Here is a 25,095-nt window from a genome sequence, read left to right as displayed (position 1 = left end):
TCACACTGTCAGAGTTATATTACGAAGCCTGACACACTAGCATGATCACACTGTCAGAGTTATATTACGAAGCCTGACACACTTGCATGATCACACTGTCAGAGTTATATTACGAAGCCAGACACACTCGCATGATCACACTGTCAGAGTTATATTACGAAGCCTGAAACACTAGCATGATCACACTGTCAGAGTTATATTACGAAGCCAGACACACTCACAGGATCACACTGTCAGAGTTATATTACGAAGCCTGAAACACTAGCATGATCACACTGTCAGAGTTATATTACGAAGCCAGACACACTCACAGGATCACACTGTCAGAGTTATATTACGAAGCCTGACACACTCGCTAACTGACACGTTAACTTTTAACGCCGTGTCTCCGGCGTGCTAGCGTAGTAAGGACTACCCCGATGCTTCCCTGTTCCATCTATTGCTGTTCACTGGACCCTATGAGCACTTGGCTTCATAGCGGATGCCTGCTGGTGTCATGCTCGTCTGAATGATTGGACCAAGGCGCAGCGTGCGTAGAATTACACGTTTAATAAATATGAAACTCACCAAACAAAACAGAAGAAAAATGAAACCTGACGTTCTGGGCTGCTCACAGGCAGCTACACACAAACAAGATCCCACAAACAACAGGTGGGAAAAGGCTGCCTAAATATGATCCCCAATCAGAGACAACGATAGACAGCTGCTTCTGATTGGGAACCATACCAGGCCAACATAGAAAACGAAAAACTAGAATGCCCACCCTAATCACACCCTGACCTAACCAAATAGATAAATAAAAAGGTTCTCTAAGGTCAGGGCGTGACAGCTGGACTGTTCATTAATCACGGTACTCCATTTTGTTTATTTTTTGTTTATCTGTTGGCCCCAGCCTCGAACTCAGGCCCTGTGTGTAGTTAACCGACCCTCTCTCCCCATTCATCGGCATTTTACCTGTTGTTGTTGTCTTAGCTGATTAGCTGTTGTTGTCCTACCCTTTGTTGTCTTAGCTAGCTCTCACAATCAACACCTGTGATTGCTTTATGCCTCGCTTTATGTCTCTCTCAAAATGTCAATATGCCTTGTACACCGTTGTTTAGGATAGTTATCATTGATTTAGTTTACTGCTGAGGCCCTAGTCCCACTCAACATGCCTCAGATATCTCCTTTGTCCGACCTCCCACACATGCGGTGACCTCACCCAGCATAACTAGCCCGTCCAGAGATGCAACCTCTCTTATCATCACTCGGTGCCTGGGTTTACCTCCACTGTACCCACACCCCACCATATCCCTGTCTGTACATTATGCCCTGAATCTATTCTACCACGCTCAGAAATCTGCTCCTTTTATTCTCTGTCCCCAATGCACTAGATGACCAGTTTTGATCGCCTTTAGCCGTACCCTCATCCTACTTCTCCTCTGTTCCTCGGGTAATGTGTAGGTTAACCCAGGCCCTGCGTGTCCCCAGGCACTCTCAATTGTTGACTTCTGTAACCGAAAAGGCCTTGGTTTCATGCATGTTAACATCAGAAACCTCCACCCTAAGTTTGTTTTCCTCACTGCTTTAACACACTCCGCAAACCCTGATGTCCTTCCCGTGACTAAATCCTGGCTTAGGAAGGCCACCAAAAATGTCCATACCCAACTGCATTTTCTGTCAAGATAGAACTGTCAAAGGGGAGGAGTTGCAATCTACACCAGAGATAGCCTGCAAAGTTATGTCATACTATCCAGGTCTATGCCCAAACAGTTCGAGCTTCTAATCTCTCCAGAAATAAGTCTCTCACTTTTGCCGCCTGTTATAGACCCCCGTCAGCTCCCAGCTGTGCCCTGGACAACATATGTGAATTGATTGCCCCCCATCTATCTTCAGAGTTTGTTCTGTTAGGTGACTGGGATATGCTTGACACCCCGGCAGTCCTACAATCTAAGCTAGATGGCCTCAATCTCACACAAATGATCAAGGAACCTACCAGGTACAACCGCAAATCCGTAAACATGGACACCCTCATAGATATTATCCTGACCAACTTGCCCTCCAAATACGCCTCTGCTGTATTCAATCAGGATCTCAGCAATCACTGCCTCATTGCCTGTATCCGCTATAGGTCCGCGGTCAAACGACCACCAATCATCACTGTCAAACTCTCCCTAAAACACTTCTGCGAGCAGGCCTTTCTAATCGACCTGGCCCGGGTATCCTGGAAGGATATTGACCTCATCCCGTCAGTAGAGGATGCCTGGTCGTTCTTTAAAATACATTTCCTCACCATCTTAAATAAGCATGCCCCTTATTTTCCACCATAATTTGCAAATAAATTCATTAAGAATCCTACAATGTGATTTTCTGGATTTTTTTTCTCATTTTGTCTGTCATAGTTGAAGTGTACCTATGATGAAAATTACAGGCCTCTCTCGTCTTTTTAAGTGGGAGAACTTGCACAATTGGTGGCTGACTAAATACTTTTCTGCCTCACTGTACTTGCCCATGCCTCCCCAGCCTGTCCTTCACCCAAATCGAGATAGCAGATGTTCTGAAAGAGCTGCAAAACCTGGACCCGTACAAATCAGCTGGGCTAGACAATCTCTTTCTAAAATTATCTGCTGCCATTGTTGCAACCCCTATTACCAGTCTGTTCAACCTCTCTTTCATTTTGTCTGAGATCCCTAAAGATTGGAAAGCTGCCACAGTCATCCCCCTCTTCAAAGTGGGTGACACTCTAGATCCAAACTGTTATAGACCTATATCCATCCTGCCATGCCTTTCTAAAGCCAAGGTAATAAACAGATCACTGACCATTTCGAATCCCACCATACCTTCTCCGCTGTGCAATCTGGTTTACAAGCTGGTCACGGATGCACCTCAGCCACGCTCAAGGTACTAAACGATATCATAACCGCCATTGATAAAAGACAGTACTGTGCAGTTGTATTCATCGAACTGGCCAAGGCTTTCGACTCTGTCAATCACCATATTCTTTTCGGCAGACTCAACAGCCTTGGGTTCTCAAACGACTGCCTCGCCTGGTTCACCAACTACTTCTCAGACAGAGTTCAGTGTGTCAAATCGGAGGGCCTGTTGTCCGGACCTCTGGCAGTCTCTATGGGGGTACCACAGGGTTCAATTCTCAGGCCGACTCTTTTCTCTGTATATAGCAAGGATGTCGCTCTTGCTGTGGGTGATTCCCTGATTCACCTCAACACAGACGACACCATTCTGTATACATCTGGCCCTTATTTGGACACTGTGTTAACTAACCTCCGAACAAGCTTCAATGCCATACAACACTCCTTCCGTGACCTCCAACTGCTCTTAACCTTTTTGGGATAGGGGGCAGCAATTTCACATTTGGATAAATAGCGTGCCCAGAGTGAACTGCCTCCTACTCTGTCCTAGATGCTAATATATGCATATTATTATTAGTATTGGATAGAAAACACTCTGACGTTTCTAAAACTGTTTGAATGATGTCTGTGAGTATAACATAACTCATATGGCAGGCGAAAACCTGAGAAAAATCCAACCAGGAAGTGGGATATCTGAGGTTTGTAGTTTTTCAAAGCTTGGCCTACCGAATACACAGTGTCTATGGAGTCAAGTTGCACTTCCTACGGCTTCCACTAGATGTCAACCGTCTTTAGAAACTGGTTTGAGGATTCTACTATAAAGGAGGGGCTCATGAGACCTGTTCGAGTCAGTGGTCTGGCAGAGTGTCTCAGGCTCGTGCCGCGCGCTCCCGACAGAGTTACCCCTCCTTCCAGTGCTTTTCTTCAGACATAGGAATTCTCCGGTTGGAACAATATTGATATTATATGTTAAAAACATCCTAAAGATTGATTCCATACATCGTTTGACTTGTTTCTACGACCTGTAACGGAACTTTTCGAGTTTTTGTCTGGACGAAGTGCTCGCGCCTCATGAAGATGGATTACTGGGCTGAACACGCTAACAACAAGTGGCTATTTGGACATAAATGATGGACTTTATGGAACTTTATGGAACAAATCAGTCATTTATTGTCGAACTGAACAAAGGTAAGTGAATATTTATAGTGTTAATTCTAACTTCTTTTGACTCCAAAATGGCGGATATTTCTCCAGCTGGATTGGGCTCTGAGCGCCGTTCTTAGATAATGCTTTTTCCGTAAAAATTTTTTGAAATCTGACACAGCGGTTGCATTAAGGAGAAGTCTATTTTTAATTCTGTGAATAACAGTTGTATCTTTTATCAATGTTTATTATGAGTATTTCTGCAAAATCACTGGATGTTTTGGAATCAAAACATTACTGCACGTAATGCGCCAATGTAAACTGAGATTTTTGGATATAAATATGGACATTATCGAACAAAACATACATGTATTGTGAAACATGATGTCCTATGAGTGTCATCTGATGAAGATCATCAAAGGTTAATGATGAATTTTATCTATATTTCTGCTTTTTTTGACTCCTATCTGTGGCTGGAAAAATGTTTTTTTTTTTTACTTGGCTATGACCTCACATAATCATATGTTGTGCTTTTGCTGTAAAGCATTTTTGAAATCGGACACGATGGGAAGATTAATTAACAAGACATTTATCTTTCATTTGCTGAATTTGACTTGTTAATGTGTGAAAGTTACATATTTCTAAAAAATATTTTTGAATTTCGCTCGCTGCCTTTTCAGCTGAATATTGCCGAGGGATTCCGCTAGCGGAACGCCTGCGCTAGAAAGGTTCAACGCTAGTAAAACCAAATGCATGCTGTTCAACCGTTCACTGCCCGCACCCGCCCGCCCGACTAGCATCACAACTCTGGACGGTTCTGACTTAGAATATGTGGACAACTACAAATACCTAGGTGTCTGGCTAGACTATAAACTCTCCTTCCAGATTCATATTAAACATCTCCCATCCAAAATGACATCTAGAAACAGCTTCCTTTTTTGCAACAAAGCATCCTTCACTCACGCCGCCAAACATAACCTCGTAAAACTGACTATCCTACCGATCCTTGACTTCGGCGATGTCATTTACAAAATAGCTTCCAAACTCTACTCAGCAAACTGGATGCAGTTTATCACAGTGCCATCTGTTTTGTCACCAAAGCCCCATATACCACCCACCACTGCAACCTGTATGCTCTAGTCGGCTGGCACCTCGCTACATATTCGTCGCCAGACCCACTGGCTCCAGGTCATCTATAAGTCTATGCTAGGTAAAGCTCTGCCTTATCTCAGCTCATGGTCATGATAACAACACCCACCCGTAGCACGCGCTCCAGCAGGTATATCTCACTGGTCATCCCCAAAGCCAACACCTCCTTTGGCTGCCTTTCGTTCCAATTATCTGCTGCCAATGACTGGAACGAATTGCAAAAATCGCTGCGCTGGAGACTTATATTTCCCTCACTAACTTTAAACTTCAGCTATCAGAGCAGCTAACCGATCGCTGCAGCAGTACATAGCCCATCTGTAAATAGCTGACCCAATCTACCTACCTCATCCAATACTGTTTTATTTACTTTTCTCCTTTTTTTGCACACCAGTATTTCAACCTGCACATCACCATCTGCTCATCTATCACTCCAGTGTTAATTTGCTAAACTGTAATTACTTCGCTACTATGGCCTATTTATTGCCTTACCTCCTCACGCCATTTGCACACACTGTATATATACTTTCTTTTTTTTCTATTGTGTTATTGACTGTACGCTTGTTTATTCCATGTATAACTCTGTATCGTTGTTTGTGTCGCACTGCTTTGCTTTGTCTTGGCCAGGTCGCAGTTGTAAATGAGAACTTGTTCTCAACTAGCTTACCTGGTTAAATAAAGGTGAAATAAAAATGTAAAAAATTAGAGTTATATTATGAAGCCTGACACACTTGCATGATATTACGCAATCATACACATTGTAACAGTCATTCTTTACTAAACATGAATGGGACTGGGTTTGAATATCAGCCAGCAACTTGCATGGTTTAGATTTTTAAACACATGATTGTAGTTCAGTCAAGACCCGTAATGCTGCAGTATGAGCAAGGCACTTAACCCTAATTGCTCATGTAAATTGCTCTGGATAAGAGCATCTGCTAAATTACTAAAATGTTAAATGTAAATCTGAGAGCCTGGCCAACCTAGACGAAATATCATTTTCACATACAAGCTTTCTTCTTCTCCTCCTATAAATGTCCCCCTCTCCTCTAGTTCCTTCCTCTACAGTAAATTGCACGGCATGCCTTTCCCTTAGGATTAATGAGAACGCCTACTCCTGTTTAAGTGGGTTTAAACTGAAGTGCACTAGAGAGTGTGTGTGCGTGCGTGCGTGTGCGTGTGTGTCAGGGTTAAAGTCTCTGTTGTCTTCTTGTTAAAGGATAACCAGAACTGCCTAGCATACCGTGTGTGTCGCATGTCATGGTGCATGCTGCAGCCATACCACCACTATACATCCCCGGGCCAAGGCCCCAGCCCTGTTACCACACCTACCTCAACCCCAAAACTGCACAGCACCCACCCCAACCACCAACTGCAAATCAAGCTATGAATGAAATCTGTTCATATTATAATCATCCATGAATGTCAATGCCTATGTAAAAGAAAATGGACAGCTCTGGCGGCCATACTGCCTAACTCTCACTCACACTTGACATCTATACACACTGGATCTCCCTCCCACTCAAATCTAGAAACTCAGAGACTCTCCCTAGCCAGCTAAAATACTAAACCTCTGTCTAAAGTTCTCACAGACAGCCAAGTCACACTTACATTATCCATCCCTTACACAAGACCCAGGGAAAGTAGATTTCACATTAGCTAAAATAAAATAAAATAAATATCTTCAATATAAGGCTTCCTTTCCTTATTCCATATCATCCAACCTGAATGTGTTGAGGTGGTTCTATCACGGACATGGACCACTGTCAGCACACACACGCACTGCAGTGAGACCACAGTAGCAGCTGCTCCTGTGGTGAGTGTAGATGCAGTGCTGACAGGCGGGCAGGCAGTGAGAAGTTCAGCTGGATGAGTCTGATGTGTATTAATGCTGCTGAGTCAACACTAACCTGACCCAGTCTAGTCACCATGGCCACGATGCAGAGGAGACAGTGAACTGGGGCTAAAGCCTTGACACTGACTGAGCACCAAGAAACAAGACATATTACTACTGAATGCCTACTTACAGCTTCTGAACCTGTCCAAATGAGACAGTGGATAAATGCTGTACCGGAAAAGGAAAACATTCATTTGGTTGATGGTGTGTGTGTGTGCCAGAGGAAAGGTTAAGCAGCAGTATTACTCCAGCAGCCCTGCAGTGGTGCAGTCTTTAACCCCAATCAGAGACAACACTCACACACTCAGCAATTAGACCTGCTCTGGATGCGACTGGGCCACCTGCGGAAACGCACGCACGCACGCACACACACACAGCATCACTGAAGCTGGAGATTCCCATCTCCCTCACTAGCTTTAAGAACCAGTTGTCAGAGCAGCTCACAGATCACTGCACCTGTTCATAGTCCATCTGTATACAGCCCATCTATCTACCTCATCCCCATACTGTATTTATTTATTTTTGCTCCTTTTGCACCACAGTATCTCTACTTGCACATCCATCTTTTGCACATCTACCATTCCAGTGTTTATTGCTGTATTGTAATTACTTCGCCACCATGGCCTATTTATTGTCTTAACTCCCTTATTTGACCTAATTTGCACTCACTGTATATAGACTTTGTTTTCTTTTTTTCTACTGTATTATTGACTGTATGTTTTTTTTGTTCCATGTGTAACTCTGTGTTGTTGTATGTGTCGAACTGCTATGCTTTATCTTGGCCAGGTCGCAGTTGCAAATGAGAACTTGTTCTCAACTAGCTTACCTGGTTAAATAAAGGTGAGAAAATAAATAAAAATCTCTTCCTGACTGGGTGTGCAGGAAAAGAAGTGGGGTTCTGTGACACAAAAAAAATGACCAAAATAGACTTCACAAACAAGAAAGGGAGAAAAGAAAGAAACTAGAGGAGGGAGGGAAAGAGAGAGAGAGAGAGAGGGGTTGGACGGGTATAGAACTCTGCTTATACCATCCAGCGGGATTGTTTCAAGAACGCCTCTTCACTTCCTTTTTTATTTTATTTTATTTTACCTTTATTTAACCAGGTAGGCAAGTTGAGAACAAGTTCTCATTTACAATTGCGACCTGGCCAAGATAAAGCAAAGCAGTTCGACAGATACAACAACACAGAGTTACACATGGAGTAAAACAAACATACAGTCAATAATAAAGTATAAACAAGTCTATATACAATGTGAGCAAATGAGGTGAGAAGGGAGGTAAAGGCAAAAAAAAGGCCTTGGTGGCAAGGTAAATACAATATAGCAAGTAAAACACTGGAATGGTAGTTTTGCAATGGAAGAATGTGCAAAGTAGAAATAAAAAATAATGGGGTGCAAAGGAGCAAAATAAATAAATAAATTAAATACAGTTGGGAAAGAGGTAGTTGATAGGGCTAAATTATAGGTGGGCTATGTACAGGTGCAGTAATCTGTGAGCTGCTCTGACAGTTGGTGCTTAAAGCTAGTGAGGGAGATAAGTGTTTCCAGTTTCAGAGATTTTTGTAGTTCGTTCCAGTCATTGGCAGCAGAGAACTGGAAAGAGAGACGGCCAAAGAAAGAATTGGTTTTGGGGGTGACTAGAGAGATATACCTGCTGGAGCGTGTGCTACAGGTGGGAGATGCTATGGTGACCAGCGAGCTGAGATAAGGGGGGACTTTACCTAGCAGGGTCTTGTAGATGACATGGAGCCAGTGGGTTTGGCGACGAGTATGAAGCGAGGGCCAGCCAACGAGAGCGTACAGGTCGCAATGGTGGGTAGTATATGGGGCTTTGGTGACAAAACGGATTGCACTGTGATAGACTGCATCCAGTTTGTTGAGTAGGGTATTGGAGGCTATTTTGTAAATTACATCGCCAAAGTCGAGGATTGGTAGGATGGTCAGTTTTACAAGGGTATGTTTGGCAGCATGAGTGAAGGATGCTTTGTTGCGAAATAGGAAGCCAATTCTAGATTTAACTTTGGATTGGAGATGTTTGATATGGGTCTGGAAGGAGAGTTTACAGTCTAACCAGACACCTAAGTATTTGTAGTTGTCCACGTATTCTAAGTCAGAGCCGTCCAGAGTAGTGATGTTGGACAGGCGGGTAGGTGCAGGTAGTGATCGGTTGAAGAGCATGCATTTAGTTTTACTTGTATTTAAGAGCAATTGGAGGCCACGGAAGGAGAGTTGTATGGCATTGAAGCTTGCCTGGAGGGTTGTTAACACAGTGTCCAAAGAAGGGCCGGAAGTATACAGAATGGTGTCGTCTGCGTAGAGGTGGATCAGAGACTCACCAGCAGCAAGAGCGACCTCATTGATGTATACAGAGAAGAGAGTCGGTCCAAGAATTGAACCCTGTGGCACCCCCATAGAGACTGCCAGAGGTCCGGACAACAGACCCTCAGATTTGACACACTGAACTCTATCAGAGAAGTAGTTGGTGAACCAGGCGAGGCAATCATTTGACAAACCAAGGCTGTTGAGTCTGCCGATGAGGATGTGGTGATTGACAGAGTCGAACCTTGAGCGTGGCTGAGGTGCACCCATGACCAGCTCTGAAACCAGATTGCATAGCAGAGAAGGTATGGTGAGATTCAAAATGGTCGGTAATCTGTTTGTTGACTTGGCTTTCGAAGACCTTAGAAAGGCATGGTAGGATAGATATAGGTCTGTAGCAGTTTGGGTCAAGAGTGTCCCCCCCTTTGAAGAGGGGGATGACCGCAGCTGCTTTCCAATCTTTGGGAATCTCAGACGACACGAAAGAGAGGTTGAACAGGCTAGTAATAGGGGTGGCAACAATTTCGGCAGATAATTTTAGAAAGAAAGGGTCCAGATTGTCTAGCCCGGCTGATTTGTAGGGGTCCAGATTTTGCAGCTCTTTCAGAACATCAGCTGAATGGATTTGGGAGAAGGAGAAATGGGGAAGGCTTGGGCGAGTTGCTGTTGGGGGTGCAGTGCTGTTGACAGGGGTAGGAGTAGCCAGGTGGAAAGCATGGCCAGCAGTAGAAAAATGCTTATTGAAATTTTCAATTATGGTGGATTTATCAGTGGTGACAGTGTTTCCTATCTTCAGTGCAGTGGGCAGCTGGGAGGAGGTGTTCTTATTCTCCATGGACTTTACAGTGTCCCAGAACTTTTTTGAGTTAGTGTTGCAAGAAGCAAATTTCTGCTTGAAAAAGCTAGCCTTGGCTTTTCTAACTGCCTGTGTATAATGGTTTCTAGCTTCCCTGAACAGCTGCATATCACGGGGGCTGTTCGATGCTAATGCAGAACGCCATAGGACGTTTTTGTGTTGATTAAGGGCAGTCAGGTCTGGGGAGAACCAAGGGCTATATCTGTTCCTGGTTCTAAATTTCTTGAATGGGGCATGTTTATTTAAGATGGTTAGGAAGGCATTTTTAAAAAATATCCAGGCATCCTCTACTGACGGGATGAGGTCAATATCCTTCCAGGATACCCCTGCCAGGTCGATTAGAAAGGCCTGCTCGCTGAAGTGTTTCAGGGAGCGTTTTACAGTAATGAGAGGAGGTCGTTTGACCGCTGACCCATTACGGATGCAGGCAATGAGGCAGTGATCGCTGAGATCTTGGTTGAAGACAGCAGAGGTGTATTTAGAGGGGAAGTTGGTTAGGATGATATCTATGAGGGTGCCCGTGTTTAAGGCTTTGGGGAGGTACCTGGTAGGTTCATTGATAATTTGTGTGAGATTGAGGGCATCAAGTTTAGATTGTAGGATGGCTGGGGTGTTAAGCATGTTCCAGTTTAGGTCGCCTAGCAGCACGAGCTCTGAAGATAGATGGGGGGCAATCAGTTCACATATGGTGTCCAGAGCACAGCTGGGGGCAGAGGGTGGTCTATAGCAGGCGGCAACGGTGAGAGACTTGTGTTTTTTTTTTGTTTTTTTTCCCACATCATCCACAAACACCCACACACAAATACACAAGCAAACACACAACCTTAGCTCTTACCTCCACATCGCCTGTTTCTGCATTTCTGCCAAAAGTGATGGCGTCATTAATTAAAAAGCATGTTGAAAAAAAAACATGATTATGTAAAATAAGATCTAAACTACAGCATTTGCCAATATGAAAAAAAAAATCAGAGTTTACGAGCTTTTAAAAAATTGAAATTAAAGGTAAAAAAATTGTTGCCAGAAAATATTAATTGTTTCACAGCCCTCTTTGTATATCTAAAACCAAATACTTTTAGACTTTTACTCAAGTAGTATTTAACAGGGTGCCACTAACTTAGTCTGGCTTTAATTCCATTTTGTCTACAAAATAAGAATTAACATCTCCATCTCAAATAAAAATCTAAATTAAAACATTAGGACTAAATCAAATCAAACTTTATGTATAGTGCATTTAAAGTTTAATTTGATTTAGTCCTATTTTTTTTACTTACATTTTTGGTTGAGATGGAGACGTGAGTCCAACATTTCAATTATGAATTGTAGACAAACTGGAATTAAAACCAGACTAAGTCTGTGGCACAGATTGAACTATCCAAGCAGAAGATACATCTCCTTACAAATGTTGGTTGCGTTGACCACCAAACACAATTCAATAACACTTTTGAAATACAACAAATAGCCTATTAACTTGTCGAAAAGTCAACAAATTATTTGTTGGATTTGCGTCTCCAACTCAACCCAGATTTTTTTTGTTAAAGAATGGGATTAAGCCGCTGGCTCATATAGAACTACCTAAGCTGTAAATACATAACCTTTAAATGTTGATATTTGTTTGCATTGTCAACCACAATTCAATATTATGTTTGTAATTTAGTAAATAGCCTAAAGTTAAAGGAAAACTATTTGTTGGTATTTCTTTCATTAGTCCATTGTTGACCCAGTCCCTAAATGTGACTTGTTTCAGGAAACTAGGTGTATGTCGCACGTCACTGCTTCACAGGAGAGGCATTTGAAAGTGAACATTAATTTTTTTATCAAAATGCATTTTTTTGGGCAGAAAAGCCTTCTGTAACATGTGAACTTGCATGTGCCTTAATAACAAATCACCCCTACACCATCACAACTCCTCCTCCATGTTTCAGGGTGGGAACCACATCCGTTCACCTACCCTACTCTCTGTCTCACAAAGACACGGCAGTTGGAACCAAAAATCTCAAATTTTAACTCATCAGACCAAAGGACAGATTTCCACCGGTCTAATGTCCATTGCTCTTGCTTGGGCCATGTCCAAGTCTCTTCTTCTTATTGGTGTCCTTTAGTAGTGGTTTTTTGCAGCAATTTGACTATGAAGGCCTGATTCAAACAGTCTACTCTGAACAGTTGATGTTGAGATGTGTCTGTTACTTGCCAAAAGTGTGCAAAGCTGTCATCAAGGCAAAGGGTGGCTACTTTGAAGAATCTCAAATCTCAAGTATATTTTGATTTGTTTAACACTTTTTTGGTTACTACATGATTCCATATGTGTTATTTCATAGCTTTGATGTCTTCACTATTATTGTACAATGTAGAAAATAGTAAAAATAAAGAAAAACCCTTGAATGAGTAGGTGTGTCCAAAATTTTGACTGGTACTGTATATTTTATAATTTTGTAAGAAAGTAATTTTCATTGCAAGTTAAAGCTAGCTAGCTAATGTTAGCTGGCTGGATCGCTAGCTAACGTTACGTGTATAATCTGTGTAGTAATATTATTTGTATCTCAGAATCATTTGCATTGCTAGTTATAGCCTAATGTTAGCTTGCTAGCTAGCTAACATTGAACCTAAGTTAGATGGTTAGCTTTAGCTATGCAGGGTAGTAACGTTATGAGTTGGGATTATGGTTAATTGTTGTTTAGCTAGCTAGCTACATATCTAAACAAAAGACTCCACTATGCAAGTAACCATTTCCCTGTACCGTTTACACCTGTGCATGTGACAAATACACACTATTTGATATAGTGTGTGTTTACCAGAGACGGTAATGTGAAGAACAACATGACCTGCACCAAAGTTAAATTCTCCGGTAGAATGCTCTGCTTTATTTCATCACACTCACAACCGTAAGCTATTTTCTGTCATTAGCTATCCATTAACTGGAAAATAATTATCTTGTTGTGAGTTTACTTACTTTACTTTCACAATTTTGCCTAAGAACACAGCCATGAATAAAGTATGGTACCAACACATCCTCCAAGAGCAACTTCTCCCAAGCATCCTGGAACAGTTTGGTGAAGAACAATGTATTTTCTAACATGATGGAGCAGCTTGACATAAGGCAAAAGTGATAACTAAGTGGCTCGGGGAACAAAACATCGATATTTTGGGTCCATGGCCAGGACACTCCCCAGACCTTAATCCCATTGAGAACTTGTGGTCAATCCTCAAGAGGCAGGTGGACAAACAAAAACCTACAAATCCTGACAAACTCCAAGCATTGATTATGCAAGAATGGGCTGCCATCAGTCAGGATGTGGCCCAGAAGTTAATTGACAGCATGCCAGGGTTGTCAAGGCTGTGGGTAATTGGTGAAAGGAGTCAGGTGCAGGAGAGCTGAGATGCGTGGACAAGGTATTTAATTCAAGAAAACACAAGTACAAACACAATAAAAACGGGCGTAACAACAAAACCCGGCAACAATCATACCAGCCGTCAAATACAGACTTACAATAAAACAAACACGCACACAAACATGGGGGAAACCAGAGGGTTAAATAATGAACATGTAATGGGGGGAATTGAAACCAGTTGTGTAGAAAACAAAGACAAAACAAATGGAAAATGAAAAGTGGATCGGTGATGGCTAGAAGGCCGGTGACGTCGACCGCCGAATGCCGCCTGAACAAGGAGAGGGACCGACTTCGGCGGAAGTCGTGACAAGGGTGGATTGCAGAGGTCTTGAAAAAGAAGGGTCAACAATGCAAATATTGACTCTTTGCATCAACTTCATGTAATTGTCAATAAAAGCCTTTGACACTTTTGTAATTATACTTCAGTATTCCATAGTAACATCTGACAAAAATATCTAAAGACACTGAAGCAGCAAACTTTGTGAAAATTAATATTTGTGTCATTCTCAAAACTTTTTGCCACGACTGTACATGCAGACACAAATGAAGTCACAGACACAGTCACATTCACAGACACACAAGTGGGTGAGCGGGTCAAGTGTCTACAGTGTATGGCTGACGTTGGGGAGCAGGGTAGTTTTTGGAATGTACAGCGAGACATCTATCCACCAGTTATCTCTCTCCCCCTTTCTCTCTCTCTCTCCCCTCCCTCTCCCCTCCCTTTCTCTCCCCTCCCTTTCTCTCTCCCCCCTCTCTCTCCCCTTTCTCTCTCCCCCCCTCTCTCTCCCCTCTCTCTCTCTCCTCTCTCTCTCCCCTCTCTCTCTCCCCTCCCCCTCTCTCTCTCTCCTTCCCTCTCCCACCTCTCTCTCTCCCCCTCCCTCTCTACCCCCTCCTTCTCTCTCCCCCTCCATCCCTCTCTCCCCCCTCCATCCCTCTCTCCCCCCTCCTTTTCTCTCTCCTCCTTCCCTCTGTCTCTTAGAGTTGAGGGCCAATCGAGGACCCCTGGAGCAGTACTGTCCAATGGGTGTGGCCTGAGGCAGAGACACCTGACAGCTGGATATTACAACACCTTGTCAATCAAAGTCATCATCTACACTTTCAGAAAAAAGGGTACGCTTAGGGTACAGTACTGTTCCCGGGAGTACAAAAATATAAAAATACACATAATGTACCTTCAAAGGTACACATATAATCTCACATGGTACTGTACGGTACCTCAGAAATTGTGCAAGGGGAATGTTTTTTTTTTTTGGAGGGTTGAGACCTCTTTGAAAATTGAAACCAGAAGTTGTAATGGAAGTGGGTGGCCCTTGGGGGTTGTGTGTAGCTGTACAAGTGGGTGTTTGAGTGAGAAAGACACAGAGGAGAGCCAACCATCTAAAAGCACAGCCCCCTTCATAAGACACATTTTGCAGACAACATCAAAGAGCCATTCCAGACTCTGTCAGGAGGACTTCGAGAGTTAGGTGTTCACCAGTCAACATTTTTGTTCCCGATATTTTGAATCTAAAAAGGTACAATCATCACACACTCTCAAAAACCATGTCCATCATTATAATATTTCCCAGCATGCTCTATTGTATTTGTATTTTATTAGGGATCCCCATTAGCTGCTGCCAAGGCTACTCTTCCTGGGATCCAATCAATTCAAAATAAAACAGTACATCACACAACACATTATTACACACTACTCTACCACAACATATCTACAATACAACACACTACTCTACCCCAACATATCTACAATACAACACATTATTACACACTACTCTACCCCAACATATCTACAATACAACACATTATTACACACTACTCTACCACAACATATCTACAATACAACACATTATTACACACTACTCTACCACAACATATCTACAATACAACACATTATTACACACTACCACAACATATCTACAATACAACACATTATTACACACTACCACAACATATCTACAATACAACACATTATTACACACTACCACAACATATCTACAATACAACACATTATCACACACTACCACAACATATCTACAATACAACACATTATTACACACTACTCTACCCCAACATATCTACAATACAACACATTATTACACACTACTCTACCCCAACATATCTACAATACAACACATTATTACACACTACCACAACATATCTACAATACAACACATTATTACACACTACCACAACATATCTACAATACAACACAGTATTACACACTACCACAACATATCTACAATACAACACATTATTACACACTACCACAACATATCTACAATACAACACATTATTACACACTACTCTACCACAACATATCTACAATACAACACATTATTACACACTACTCTACCCCAACATATCTACAATACAACACATTATTACACACTACTCTACCCCAACATATCTACAATACAACACATTATTACACACTACGACAACATATCTACAATACAACACATTATCACACACTACTCTACCCCAACATATCTACAATACAACACATTATTACACACTACTCTACCCCAACATATCTACAATACAACACATTATTACACACTACCACAACATATCTACAATACAACACATTATCACACACTACTCTACCACAACACATCTACAATACAACACATTATTACACACTACCACAACATATCTACAATACAACACAGTATTACACACTACTCTACCACAACATATCTACAATACAACACAGTATTACACACTACCACAACATATCTACAATACAACACATTATTACACACTACTCTACCACAACATATCTACAATACAACACAGTATTACACACTACCACAACATATCTACAATACAACACATTATCACACACTACCACAACATATCTACAATACAACACATTATCACACACTACCCCAACATATCTACAATACAACACATTATCACACACTACCACAACATATCTACAATACAACACATTATCACACACTACCCCAACATATCTGCAATACAACACATTATCACACACTACCACAACATATCTACAATACAACACATTATCACACACTACCCCAACATATCTACAATACAACACAGTATTACACACTACCACAACATATCTACAATACAACACATTATTACACACTACCACAACATATCTACAATACAACACATTATTACACACTACTCTACCACAACATATCTACAATACAACACAGTATTACACACTACCACAACATATCTACAATACAACACATTATCACACACTACGACAACATATCTACAATACAACACATTATCACACACTACTCTACCCCAACATATCTACAATACAACACAGTATTACACACTACTCTACCACAACATATCTACAATACAACACATTATTACACACTACGACAACATATCTACAATACAACACATTATCACACACTACTCTACCCCAACATATCTACAATACAACACATTATTACACACTACTCTACCCCAACATATCTACAATACAACACATTATCACACACTACTCTACCACAACATATCTACAATACAACACATTATCACACACTACCACAACATATCTACAATACAACACAGTATTACACACTACCACAACATATCTACAATACAACACATTATCACACACTACCACAACATATCTACAATACAACAAATTATTACACACTACCACAACATATCTACAATACAACACAGTATTACACACTACCACAACATATCTACAATACAACACAGTATTACACACTACTCTACCACAACATATCTACAATACAACACATTATTACACACTACCACAACATATCTACAATACAACACATTATCACACTCTACCACAACATATCTACAATACAACACATTATTACACACTACTCTACGACAACATATCTACAATACAACACATTATTACACACTACCACAACACATCTACAATACAACACATTATTACACACTACCACAACATATCTACAATACAACACATTATTACACACTACCACAACATATCTACAATACAACACATTATTACACACTACTCTACCCCAACATATCTACAATACAACACAGTATTACACACTACTCTACGACAATATATCTACAATACAACACATTATTACACACTACCACAACATATCTACAATACAACACATTATTACACACTACCACAACATATCTACAATACAACACATTATTACACACTACTCTACCACAACATATCTACAATACAACACATTATTACACACTACCACAACATATCTACAATACAACACATTATTACACACTACCACAACATATCTACAATACAACACATTATTACACACTACCACAACATATCTACAATACAACACATTATTACACACTACTCTACCACAACATATCTACAATACAACACATTATTACACACTACCACAACATATCTACAATACAACACATTATTACACACTACCACAACATATCTACAATACAACACAGTATTACACACTACTCTACCACAACATATCTACAATACAACACATTATTACACACTACCACAACATATCTACAATACAACACAGTATTACACACTACTCTACCACAACATATCTACAATACAACACATTATTACACACTACCACAACATATCTACAATACAACACATTATTACACACTACTCTACCACAACATATCTACAATACAACACATTATTACACACTACCACAACATATCTACAATACAACACATTATTACACACTACCACAACATATCTACAATACAACACATTATTACACAATACTCTACCACAACATATCTACAATACAACACATTATTACACACTACTCTACCACTACACATCTACAATACAACACATTATCACACACTACTCTACCACAACATATCTACAATACAACACATTATTACACACTACCACAACATATCTACAATACAACACATTATTACACACTACTCTACCACAACATATCTACAATACAACACATTATTACACACTACCACAACATATCTACAATACAACACATTATTACACACTACCACAACATATCTACAATACAACACATTATTACACAATACTCTACCACAACATATCTACAATACAACACATTATTACACACTACTCTACCACTACACATCTACAATACAACACATTATCACACACTACTCTACCACAACATATCTACAATACAACAAATTATTACACACTACCACAACATATCTACAATACAACACAGTATTACACACTACGCTACCACAACATATCTACAATACAACACATTATCACACACTACTCTACTACAACATATCTACAATACAACACATTATTACACACTACCACAACATATCTACAATACAACACATTATCACACACTACTCTACTACAACATATCTACAATACAACACATTATTACACACTACTCTACCCCAACATATCTACAATACAACACATTATTACACACTACGCTACCACAACATATCTACAATACAACACATTATTACACACTACGCTACCACAACATATGTACAATACAACACATTATCACACACTACTCTACCACAACATATCTACAATACAACACATTATTACACACTACCACAACATATCTACAATACAACAAATTATTACACACTACCACAACACATCTACAATACAACACATTATTACACACTACCACAACATATCTACAATACAACACATTATTACACACTACCACAACATATCTACAATACAACACATTATTACACACTACCACAACATATCTACAATACAACACATTATTACACACTACCACAACATATCTACAATACAACACATTATTACACACTACTCTACCACAACATATCTACAATACAACACATTATTACACACTACCACAACATATCTACAATACAACACAGTATTACACACTACTCTACCACAACATATCTACAATACAACACATTATTACACACTACGCTACCACAACATATCTACAATACAACACATTATTACACAATACTCTACCACAACATATCTACAATACAACACATTATTACACACTACCACAACATATCTACAATACAACACATTATTACACACTACTCTACCACAACATATCTACAATACAACACATTATTACACACTACCACAACATATCTACAATACAACACATTATTACACACTACCACAACATATCTACAATACAACACATTATTACACAATACTCTACCACAACATATCTACAATACAACACATTATTACACACTACCACAACATATCTACAATACAACACATTATTACACAATACTCTACCACAACATATCTACAATACAACACATTATTACACACTAATGTACCACAACATATCTACAATACAACACATTATTACACACTACGCTACCACAACATATCTACAATACAACACATTATTACACACTACGCTACCACAACATATCTACAATACAACACATTATTACACACTACCACAACATATCTACAATACAACACAGTATTACACACTACTCTACCACAACATATCTACAATACAACACATTATTACACACTACTCTACCACAACATATCTACAATACAACACATTATTACACACTACCACAACATATCTACAATACAACACATTATTACACACTACTCTACCACAACATATCTACAATACAACACATTATTACACACTACCACAACATATCTACAATACAACACAGTATTACACACTACCACAACATATCTACAATACAACACATTATTACACACTACCACAACATATCTACAATACAACACATTATTACACACTACTCTACCACAACATATCTACAATACAACACATTATTACACACTACCACAACATATCTACAATACAACACATTATTACACACTACCACAAAATATCTACAATACAACACATTATTACACACTACCACAACATATCTACAATACAACACATTATTACACACTACTCTACCACAACATATCTACAATACAACACATTATTACACACTACTCTACCACAACATATCTACAATACAACACATTATTACACACTACCACAACATATCTACAATACAACACATTATTACACACCACCACAACATATCTACAATACAACACATTATTACACACTACCACAACATATCTACAATACAACACATTATTACACACTACTCTACCACAACATATCTACAATACAACACATTATTACACACTACCTCAACATATCTACAATACAACACACTACTCTACCACAACATATCTACAATACAACACATTATTACACCACTACTCTACCACAACATATCTACAATACAACACATTATTACACACTACCACAACATATCTACAATACAACACATTATTACACACTACGCTACCACAACATATGTACAATACAACACATTATCACACACTACTCTACCACAACATATCTACAATACAACACATTATTACACACTACCACAACATATCTACAATACAACACATTATTACACACTACCACAACATATCTACAATACAACACATTATTACACAATACTCTACCACAACATATCTACAATACAACACAGTATTACACACTACTCTACCACAACATATCTACAATACAACACATTATTACACACTACCACAACATATCTACAATACAACACATTATTACACACTACCACAACATATCTACAATACAACACATTATCACACACTACCACAACATATCTACAATACAACACATTATCACACACTACCACAACATATCTACAATACAACACAGTATTACACACTACTCTACCACAACATATCTACAATACAACACATTATTACACACTACCACAACATATCTACAATACAACACATTATCACACACTACCACAACATATCTACAATACAACACATTATTACACACTACTCTACCACAACATATCTACAATACAACACATTATTACACACTACCACAACATATCTACAATACAACACAGTATTACACACTACCACAACATATCTACAATACAACACACTACTCTACCACAACATATCTACAATACAACACATTATTACACACTACCACAACATATCTACAATACAACACAGTATTACACACTACTCTACCACAACATATCTACAATACAACACATTATTACACACTACCACAACATATCTACAATACAACACAGTATTACACACTACTCTACCACAACATATCTACAATACAACACAGTATTACACACTACTCTACCACAACATATCTACAATACAAAACATTATTACACACTACCACAACATATCTACAATACAACACATTATCACACACTACCACAACATATCTACAATACAACACATTATTACACACTACTCTACCACAACATATCTACAATACAACACAGTATTACACACTACCACAACATATCTACAATACAACACAGTATTACACACTACCACAACATATCTACAATACAACACATTATCACACACTACCACAACATATCTACAATACAACACATTATTACACACTACCACAACATATCTACAATACAACACATTATTACACACTACTCTACCACAACATATCTACAATACAAAATCCGTAATACAGCAATATAACAATATTACAATGTACGTGTGTGTAGAGTGTGTGTGGTAGCATATGTGTGTGTGGTAGCATATGTGTGCCTGTGTCTCTTCACAGTCCATAAGGTGTAGTTTATCTGCTTTTCAAATCATATTTTTCTGTTTGCATGAATTACTTGATATGGAATAGAGTTCCATGTAGTCATAGCTCTATGTAGTATCATACGTTTCCCATAGTCTGTTCTGGACTTGGGGACTGTGAAGAGACCTCTAGCTGTGTGCTAGTCATTTCAACTAGGGCTGTGGCAGTCATGAAAGGTTATTGTCATACAAAAGACTGCCGGCCTCATGGTAATTGACTGTTAATCCATAGGTTGCATATTTAATGCATGTCTCGCCAATGCGTCAAAATACAGCTATAACATTTCCCCTGTTTCGGCGCTGTCTCGTATTGCTGTCCATATGAGAGCTTCGGTAAAGAATATGTTATCAACAAACGGTATGAGAGTAGACACAGGAAAAATGTAACAGAGTTGATCCGCGTTGCGATTTCTTGATATTTAAACAATTTCTCTACATCTCTCCGCTATTCATGAGCTGATCTGCTATCTGTATAATCATCAACTAGATTTTGTCAAATAGCAGATATTCTGTCATTCGTTGGAGGTTATCTAGTGCGAACCACTGGTTTTAATCAGGGCAAGGCGACCGAAAACATGACCGAATACAAACAGTGTAGCTATTCCCTCCGCAAGGCAATCAAACAAGCTAAGCATCAGTATAGAGACAAAGTACAGTCGCAATTCAACGGCTCAGACAAGAGAGGTATGTGGCAGGGTCTAAAGTCAATCACAGACTTCAAAAAGAAAACGAGCCCCGTCACGGACCCGCTACTAAAACCTGCGGGCTTAACACCATAGTACCCTCCAAACTCGTCATTAAGCTCAAGACCCTGGGTCTAGACCCCGCCCTGTGCAACTGGGTCCTGGACTTCCTGACGGGATGCCCCCAGGTGGTGAGGGTAGGAAACAACATCTCCACCCCACTGATCCTCAACATCGGGGCCCCACAAGGGTGTGTTCTCAGCCTTCTCCTGTACTCCCTGTTCACCCATGACTGCGTGGCCATGCACGCCTCCAACTCAATCATCAAGTTTGCAGACGACACTACAGTGGTAGGCTTGATTACCAACAACAACGAGACGGCCTACAGGGAGGAGGTGAGGGCCCTCGGAGTGTGGTGTCAGGAAAATAACCTCACACTCAACGTCAACAAAACAAAGGAGATGATCTTGGACTTCAGGAAACAGCAGAGGGAGCACACCCCTATCCACATTGACAGGACAGTAGTGGAGAAGGTGGAAAGTTTTAATTTCCTTGGCATACACATCACAGACAAAATGAAATGGTCCACCCACACAGACAGCATGGTGAAGAAGGCGCAACAGTGCCTCTTCAACCTCAGGAGGCTCAAGAAATGTGGCTTGTAACCAAAAACACTCACAAACATTTACAGATGCACAATCGAGAGCATCCTGTCGGGCTGTATCACCGCCTGGTACGGCAACTGCTCCGCCCACAACCGTAAGGCTCTCCAGAGGGTAGTGAGTAGAGGTCGACCGATTAATCGGAATGGCTGATTAATTAGGGGCGATTTCAAGTTTTCATAACAATCGGAAATTGGTATTTTTGGACGCTGATTTTGCCCCCCAAAATGTTTTACACCTTTATTTAACTAGGCAAGTCAGTTAAGAACACATTCTTATTTTCAATGACGGCCTAGAAACGGTGGGTTAACTTCCTTGTTCAGGGGCAGAATGACAGATTTTTACCTTGTCAGCTCTGGGATTCAATCTTGCAACCTTACGGTTAACTAGTCCAACGCTCTAACCACCTGCCTCTCATTGCACTCCACGAGGAGCCTGCCTGTTACGCAAATGCAGTAGAAGCCAGGGTAAGTTGCTAGCTAGCATTAAACTTATCTTATAGAAAACAATCAATCAATCATAATCATGAGTTAACTACACATAGTTGATGATATTACTAGTTTATCTAGCGTGTCCTGCGTTGCATATAATCGATGTAACACTGGGGGATGATTTAACAAAAGTGCATTTGCGAAAAAAGCACAATCGTTGGACGACTGTAACTAACCATAAACACCAATGCCTTTCTTAAAATCAATACACAGAAGTATATATTTTTAAACCTGCTTATTTAGTTAAAATAAATCTACCCCCCCCTTTTTTGAAAATTCTGTTAAAAATCGCGCAACTTTTCAGCGTCCTGCTACTCATGCCAGGAATATAGTATATGCATATGATTAGTATGTGTGGATAGAAAACACTCTGAAGTTTATAAAACTGGTTAAATCACGGCTGTGACTATAACAGAGCGTGTGTTTCATTGAAAAACGCAAGAAAAACTGCTCTCTGAAAGCAAAAAATAATTTCCATAAGTCACTTCCACCAGTTGTTAAAGGAGAACAGAATTTAATGGGAATTTGCCTGCACCGTCTACAAATTCCGCACGATGGCGCCATTGTACTAATTTTCAATCGAATTAATTGTTGGAAAATCCATCCGTCTGACCCCAAGTTCTCCAGTCTTCACCCGGATGCAGTTTAAGGAGAGATCAGATTGCATTGTTTTTCAAGTGAGGACCTATTGAAGAGACATCGCCCTGTAATCGTTTTGATAGATTATAAACGTTTACTAATACCTAAAGTTGGATTACAAAAGGATTTCGAAGTGTTTTGTGAAAGTTTATCGTCGACTTTTTTAATTTTAAAAAATTACGCAGCGTTTAAAAACGATGAATTTTTCTGAATGACACTACTTCTATACAAAGCTATTTTGGGTATATATGGACCGATTTAAACGAAAAAAAGACCCAATAGTGATGTTTATGGGGCATATAGGAGTGCCAAGAAAGAAGCTCGTCTAAGGTAATGAATGTTTTATATTTTATTTCTGCGTTT

General features: G+C 39.8%; 1 protein-coding gene across 3 annotated transcripts in view; it reads right to left on the bottom strand.

Moving 5' to 3' along the window:
- LOC110504531 (glycogen synthase kinase-3 beta) overlaps window positions 1-25,095 on the bottom strand; it is a 69,968-nt gene that overhangs the window by 34,635 nt on the left and 10,238 nt on the right. The gene's annotated exons all lie outside the window — the stretch shown is intronic.

This window comes from Oncorhynchus mykiss, chromosome 3 (assembly GCF_057628025.1).
Source record: "Oncorhynchus mykiss isolate SJ-2025 chromosome 3, ASM5762802v1, whole genome shotgun sequence".
Taxonomy (NCBI): Eukaryota; Metazoa; Chordata; class Actinopteri; order Salmoniformes; family Salmonidae; genus Oncorhynchus; species Oncorhynchus mykiss.
The sequence above is the reverse complement of the archived record's forward strand: the minus strand, read 5'-3'. Positions and strand labels throughout refer to the sequence as shown.